At 47.2% G+C, this 7,054-nt stretch overlaps 1 pseudogene; it reads left to right on the forward strand.

Moving 5' to 3' along the window:
* The first annotated feature begins 716 nt into the window (after positions 1-716).
* On the forward strand, positions 717-6,615 carry LOC149353964 (ubiquitin-conjugating enzyme E2 S-like; annotated as a pseudogene).
* The last annotated feature ends 439 nt before the right edge of the window (positions 6,616-7,054 follow it).

Consider the following 7,054-nt stretch of genomic DNA (forward strand, 5'->3'; position numbering starts at 1 on the left):
CCCGCGCTTCGAGTTGCATGCCGACGTCTTTACCAGTTTCCATTCGTGCGCGATGGATCCAGAACATACCGCTATCGCATTGCCCTCTTAATATGCGTTAAGCGGACCAAATTTTATAGTGTGCTACCATTGACGTGCGCAATCACCGATTTCACCGGTCTTTGCCTACAGCCTGATCTCCAAACCCTAGCCTTGAACCGAAAGCGAAATGAAACGCGACATGCTGGCGCAAATACTTCACATTTGGCCAAGTAAGCTAAATCGGCTGTAGTTTTTCTCTAGTTTCTCGTTTATTAAAGAACCATCCTGCGACGAATCCTTGGCAAGAAAGCCAGCACTTAAATGAACTTTTAGGTTCAGCACCACAGGTTCTAAGATATCGGAGGGAACCGGGCTGCGATGTGTCGTTCAACGTGTTAGCTTAAGCTGGACTCCATGGAATCAACACAGGATCTACTGTGGGCGTTAGGAAGTGAAAATTTGACAATGCTTCTTTCCACATGTTTGGAAATAGCCTGCTGAATGGTAAGATAAAACAGGTTTCACCTACCTTGATTCACAGACCTGCAAATCATGCGCGGAATAAAAACCAGCCCTTGGTCAAAAAATTCTTTAGACTGTTTTAAGGGAAATTCATGGTTCACCTAAAGCGGGGCGAGGCCGCCAAGAAAAACGTCTTGAACGTTAGATACGCCGGTCAGGGAAGCTTTACGGGCATGATCCGAAAGGACAACGTACTCATAGAGGTGCGTACATGCAAGTCTTGACGACTACAAAGACGGCTTGTAAGAGTAAGCAGAAACCCTGTGTCTTAGACGCGAGAAAAGGCCTCTGGGAACAGCGGCAGGGCAGGCACAAAACCGAACGAATATGCGTCTCTAAATGGATATTAAAATTTCAGTACTAAACTCAAGGAACCCGCTGTCCATAACACCAGCGTTGTTCTAGAAAAAAAAACCTTTTTTTGAAATGGCTTCTTAAAGGCCTGAAACAATTCATCCTGCAGGATGGACTAAAACAAATGCTTGGCGCCGAACGAAGATGCTGAGAAGCGCTGGGTCAGATCCACAAGAAAACACATCAAAAGGAGCTGTTGGTCAAAAAAAGGTCAATCACTTGGAGGATACGTAAATTATGTTTAAAGCCGCGACGGGTTTCCGTCAAATTACCCTTTGAGACACGATAACGCGAAACGGTCAATCCTTTTCTTTAGTTTTAGCTGCGAAGAACATTTTTCTACAGGAGAATGCGCCCTTGTTCATGGACTGTGCTAAGGGCTTGAGCTTAAGCTCGCTACACGGCTCATTTGCCCACTGTTTGAATAACACAAAAAGAAATGGTGAAGAAATGGGAGCATCAAGTCACGAAACAACTCTTGCACTTTTGGAGTAGGAACGGAAGAGAAGGCCGCGGCCCTGGTGTGCGCAGCGAATCAGCAGGGTGCCGGGGGTTCCTCACCGAGCTCTCAAGAACGCTGCTCTTTGAAGCGGTCACCACCTTCGTCGCCGTTTGCAGGCCCTGTCGACCACATCTGTAACTGTACCCGGAGTAAGAAGCCTGTGCGGGTGCGGGGTGAGCGGAAAGGAAGAGCGCGTAGAAAAGTCTCTGAGGAAACTAATCGTCGTCCAAAGAGGGTGTTTGTAACCCTTTAGTTAAACAGCAGGTCTTGCTCAGTTGTTTTAATCAGAAAGCACTGTATGGCTCATGGCTGATCGACAACGAAACCGAGCGTCGCAGCTGACGAGCAGCGGTGGTCCCAAAAACCATAGGTGACGTCCCCGTTGTATGAAAAAAGATTAAAACTTCGAGCAATGGTGCTGGGAACTGAATCCAGGACTTTCAGACTGCGAGGCGAGCACGCAGCCCATAGGCCACAAAACTGTTTTTTTACCTACAAGGTTTACAGTTTACATTGTTTCCATTTGTGTTTTCATGCAGCCTCTACTCCAGTAAGTGTTAATGACATTTGTCGGTGTGTGTGTCGGACACGAGTTTTACATGCGTTTACTCACCGCGATGAGAGTGCCAGCCAGTGTATGTGTAGACATCACCCATGAAACTCTTTGTACGTATTATGCCATCATCAACCTTCACTTGCACTTTCCCCTGTGTGGAGTAGCAGGCCAGGGCCATTTTACCATCGTCCGACCTCTGAACCTTTTCCTCTCATTAAAATTCCTTGCTCTCTCTGTCTCTCTTGCTTCTGGTGAACAAAGGGGAACATAGTATTTACGACTGTGTGATAATGAGTAGGTGCGCGATTAGAAAGGGAGATAAAAATTAAACAATTAAAGTAAACGAAAATAAAAAAAAACATTGTTTCGCATTCAAAGCACGTAATTAGTCTTAGGTGCACCCCTCCCCCCTAGTTCTTCCTTTAGTCGTCGTCTATGGACGTTCTACAATAATAGGCACGAGCTTTCAGAAACACCCTCACCCTCAACCTGTGCATCTTCTCTTTCCACAGCCTCACCTCAGCACCTCTGCCCTGGCTAACCGTCGCTCTCCTTCCTCACCCTGGCCTCACCGAGGGAAACCCTGAGAAGGGGAGGGTGAGGACGGCCTCATGAGGGTTCGCCCTCGTGAGACTGCCCAGATCTGCTCACGACCAATCGTTAATTAAACTGTCGCCTGCCACGGTGGGCCGTTTGCTCAAAGTCTGGTGGGGAGGCTGTCATAAGGTCACAAGGCCACGTTAGGTACGTGGCCCACCTGCCACCTAGCTGCACCCCTAGGTTGTTTCTCTGGGGATATTTCCCTCAAGCCCCCGCCGCCGACGACCAAGACGAAGACGGGTTCTCTGTGTTTTTCGGGTTTTGCCTTAATGCTCCGGGCTTTCCCAAGTATCTATAGGACCACACATTTATACATTTCGATATATATACTGTCTTTTACTGCCAGGTGACTTTCGGCACAGTTGTCTCTTGGCTCTATTGAACTGCATGAGGTGTCTAAGCGCTTTGCGATCCACAGAACAGTGAGACCTGGCTTCAGGTATATTAAGGTGCCGAATGGTCTCGTGCTCAAGAAACCAAGGCCTTCCGAAGAATACGCATAGAAGTTCTCAACGACTCCAAACGTATATGATGCTTAATAGCTCCTTCGCATTAATCTAACCGAGGATCTTTGTCACGCGATTTAAAAATAAACCTGCCCTTCAGCGGAAGTCTGTAGCATTTTCGACGAAGGAAACATTCCTTCTGCCTTGGCTAGAGTGGTGAACAGAGCACTCTTGAGAACGTTTCATATGCGCAGTACTCGAAACAAATGCATCTTTCAGTGCGACCAGTGCGACTTCTGTTGAAGAGCAGTTTTCGATGCCGAGCATTAGAAAAGAGAAAATTAGGCCGCATGTATTTATTTCATATCTACGTGGGTCGTTCTCATCCGCACTTCTTGCAAGTTTTGTTTCCGGAGGACAACGGTCTGCACACATCGTTTTAGAAGCTCTGGGGTAATTTAACAAAGGCAGCTGAAGAGCACGTTACCTATAAAGCATCGAGACCCTCTTCTACGCTCCTTCTCGGATAGAAAATAGTTTGTACCATGCCTCAGCACTTACTAACCGCAGCTATCTCTAATATCCAATGACCTTTTCGCCTTCTGCTATAGACGTCTTGTACCAACAGCCTTAACAATATGCCCGACAGAGGTCATTCTACCTAAAGGGATAGTGAACCAAACTTTTGGAACAGGCGGCCGCCAGGTGCAATGATACGGGGACAACTTGGAAAAAAAAATGTCCTATCCGCCTTTTTTCGATGAAACGCTTGTCGCATTTATCAATTTTAGCAGTCAAGGTTTTGTTTACATGCAAAAGAGCCGCTGCTAAATTTGGTTTACTATCTCTTTAAGCTCCGCCTTCAGGCGTATGACATGATAGCGTTAATGAGTCCCATCAGCGACCCCACTTGATCTCATTAGGATATTACCCACTCACGATTTCAGCTAATGTTACCAGAACATATGATATATCATTGTCACGTGACACCAGGATACAGTCGTTCGCATAGGCTCTGCCATCACCTATATGTACTTTGCTACACTTGGAAACACTATATACTGGCTTAATTAGTGCCTCTTAATCCCACACTTACTCATTGACGACGCCGTCTTAATCTGCTACGTTAACTGAAAGACCGCAAAACATCCATATAACATCCTGTTTTAACCACACCGTACGGATCTTTCTGCGTGGCATAAGATTCATTAGTTCGATTCTTCTCTAATTATTCTAAATTTTGTTCGAGTGCGGTTTATTCAGTTTATACACTTAAATGTCCTAATGATGTTTTAGTGATGTTGCGACTTTGTAAGCACTATATGTGTAATGCATTATTTCCTTTTCAATTCCGCTGCTCCATGTGTGACTTCACACATTTTGGACCAACCCGCAGTTTTACGTGTCAACGACACCTTACGTCGACGCCATGCCGCCGGCTTTTCCGCTGAACGGGACCTATAACGATATCGTGCTAAAATGTATACTTAGAACTTGCTCAAGATTAGTCCACAGCGAATTGCAGATGGATCAGCAGAAGTTTAATATGCTACCGAGCTGGGTTGGTCGGTTGCTGCCGGAATGCTTGTGGAAGATGTCCGCTTGGACGACGCAGATCTAAGAGTGGGGCTTGTATATTAAAAGGATTTAGGTTATTTGTGTATTCGTCATGGATCACCAATGAGCTATTACTCTTACCCTATTGGTTTTCTTCGACTACTATTTCAAAAGCAGGGCTCACATGGCCGCCACAAAGCATGCTGCCACGATCAGTCGCAGCGGAACGGAGGGTTTAGCAGTGCGACAGGTTCCATTCGAGTCACTGTATTTATAACGCTTGCACAGACGCGATCACACTGACCTGCAACGCTCTGGCGGCCACCTTCTCCTGATTTGCGCTTGGTAGAAAATTAATACTCTGTGCTGCACGGTACCAGGCACGCGGCCACGCTGCTCTACGGCTGTATGCAGAACACTGCAGCAGCGCTCAACAAGCATTGATTCGTGGCGTCAGCTCACGCCACTTGATGGGTCTTGCGAGTCATATTGATCGCGATAGTACACGGGTTTCAACACCGGATGACGCAGAGTGGTTCAGGCATGTCGAGCAAACTTTGCCCTCCCAGCCGATCTTAGAGGCCAAGGGTGATACGTAGGTAGATTAGTAATAGCGGTCCTCCAAGTTTCTGATACGCCCTACATTTTGAGTCATCGGCTATACGAAGCGGCTGGCTTTGCTGGCGAGATTGCGGCGCCGTCATATCAAAAGAACTGCAATTACCTAGCCCTCGTCAGCCAGCTTGTCTCCTTTATATTGTTTGTAAGACCACTTGCTTCCTTTTTATAACCAGAAAGATTTCTGATTCATCAGTACCAGCGTCTGCGTCATTTTTGTCTTGTTTACTTTAGCACATACATCTTTGTGTGGCGGTTTGGCTACCTTGTCTTATTCATGTCGGTAACGACATTGCGCTCCTTGTTTATTAGTGCCGATGTTTCCCCATCCCTACTTCCCTCCTGCCCCATTTCTGCAACCTCCGTTGTTTAGCGCATGCAAAATTCTCCTGAAAATTCTGCCCTCATATATTTCCCTATGTCGGTTACTCTATGCTTAGTGACCAGCTCTGAGAGTTCTGCCAGTTCAGTTCTTTCTACGTCGTTAAAGGATTTCGTGCTTTTTCGTTTCTTTATCAGAACATTTATGCTGAAAACATGTGCGAATGCCTCTCTAGCTAATCTACCCTCACCTTCTATTGCACACTCCGTGTTGATGGTTGTAAGATTTTAAGTAATCGCCTTAACACTAGGGCCGTCGCCCCTGTATAAAGCCTATTACCTCTTGTAGAGAGAGATCCTGAAGGCGTGTAATATTGCTCTCAGCGCTAAAGCATTGACGTGCTACTTCAAGTTTTCAGCTTATTTATTTCTTCACTTATCGTAATGACACATAACAACTATGACAATTTTAATACTATCCAAACACGTCAAATGTTATTATACTGCAGAGGGATTCGTTTGCATCTGCTGGCAGTGCGTCGGACGCTGTGAGACTTGCTGCTCGCTGGGTTTTCCTCTTCTCTTGCCCTGAAACGGACCGAGAACGTGGAAACTTTTACTCCGCTATTCCGGCGGAATAAGTCGCGGTAGCTCTGCAGACTGCTTCTTTAGCAGCCGTGCGGCGTAGAGGCCACCATCGAGGCACCTCCGTGCAGCCCTGCGCAGGCGGCGGCATCAAACTGCGCCTGGTGCGGCCAAAAGATTTTTCGGGGTCGTCGTCGCGGTGTTTCTTCACGACGCGCATCTTCCGCCCCAGTGCTGCTGTGTCCTCGAACAAGATCTGCGTTAACATGCCGAAGAAGGACTGGAAGCCGAACCTGGGCCTCCAGCAGACCCGGCTCACCATCAAGTGCCTGCTCATTGCGCCACGTCCGGAGTCGGCGCTCAACGAGGAGGCTGGCGGCAGGTGGCTCAAAAGGCAGGACGACTCCTCCCGGAGGGTAGCCGTGATCACAGAGAGCCACGCCCGGCCCGCCACGCACAAGGGCGGCTCCTCGCCACAGTTCCAGACCTTTACGCTGGTGAATGAGAAGATGCGCACACCGTCGTGGTTATGATATCCGACATGACTGTGCCTTGCTCTCTCTCTCGCACACGAAAACAAACCTATCTGTAAATGGGATGCTCCATGCACTAGTCGAAGCGAAAGGCAGAAAAGAAAAAGACGGAGGCAGTAGTGTTCTTCGAGCAAAAACGCTAATTGTGCTGCGCGGAGTTTTGTTCTGCCTGGGGATTTTCCTGGCTGGCAAAGTCCTCTCGTTGCATTTAGGGCACAGTTTGGTTACAGAATTACTGTTAAGGTGGGAAAACGGAAATTAGACTACTGGTTTAGGAGAAAAAAGATAGATTGTGTTACTGTTGAAACTGTAATGGCACAAGCAGATGGTCGAATTATGTAACTATACGAGGAGCATACACAAGTGATGTTTAGTGGCATAGAAGGTGCAAACTTATCACTGTGCTGATATGTTGATTGCTGTGAATGGAACTGCCAGG

This window comes from Amblyomma mixtum, chromosome 3 (assembly GCF_055824585.1).
Source record: "Amblyomma mixtum isolate Tamu chromosome 3, ASM5582458v1, whole genome shotgun sequence".
NCBI lineage: Eukaryota > Metazoa > Arthropoda > Arachnida > Ixodida > Ixodidae > Amblyomma > Amblyomma mixtum.